Genomic DNA, 674 nt, shown 5'->3' with positions numbered 1-674 from the left:
GAATATGGGGGTTCAGGGTGTTACTTGGGGTACAGTGTGTCACACTTGGAGGATTGGATCTGATTTCAGCAGATGGACAGGTTTGCTAGTTTTTTAGACATTATACAAGCCCTGCCCACCACCCCCCTTTAGTGAAACTGCTGAGCATACTGGAGATGGATATGAAAATATATTTCTATTAAAAATAAAAGAGAGCTTTTAAGGGAGCACCTGGATTTGAACCAGGGACCTCTTCATCTGCAGTCAAATGCTCTACCACTGAGCTATACACCCTCTGATAGTAGAATATTGGAGCCAGTCATCTTGATGATTGGGAAGGACACACCCTACTTCAAAGAGTTCCTCTTATGTTCCCAGCCATGGGTGGTTTAATAATGGGGTTGTATTAAATATTAGACATGCATGGGAACACCACACCTTGCACAAGCCCCTCCCCTGCTCGGTCTCACCAGACCACAACTACTACTTATCTGGGACCACACCCTGCTCCCCAGCTCTGAGCCCTTTAACCTCCCTAGCATTGCTCCAAGCGCTCAAAGGACACATAGAAATAGAATCCATTAATCCCCAGAGCGTTCATTAAGGAACTGCCAGATAATTCCGTTCTGACCAGAAACAAAGATGGAGAAAAGTTGTTCTCTCTTGCCACCTAGGGCAGGACAAGCGGCAGTGGG

General features: G+C 46.1%; 1 non-coding gene across 1 annotated transcript; it reads right to left on the bottom strand.

Moving 5' to 3' along the window:
* Positions 1-201: 201 nt before the first annotated feature.
* Positions 202-273, bottom strand: TRNAC-GCA. The gene has a single exon. It is a non-coding gene; the product is annotated as a tRNA-Cys (tRNA).
* Between the last annotated feature and the right edge of the window lie 401 nt (positions 274-674).

The sequence above is a fragment of the Terrapene carolina genome, unplaced genomic scaffold, assembly GCF_002925995.2.
Source record: "Terrapene carolina triunguis isolate 2854851 unplaced genomic scaffold, T_m_triunguis-2.0 Scaffold6, whole genome shotgun sequence".
Lineage (NCBI taxonomy): Eukaryota > Metazoa > Chordata > Testudines > Emydidae > Terrapene > Terrapene triunguis.
The sequence above is the reverse complement of the archived record's forward strand: the minus strand, read 5'-3'. Positions and strand labels throughout refer to the sequence as shown.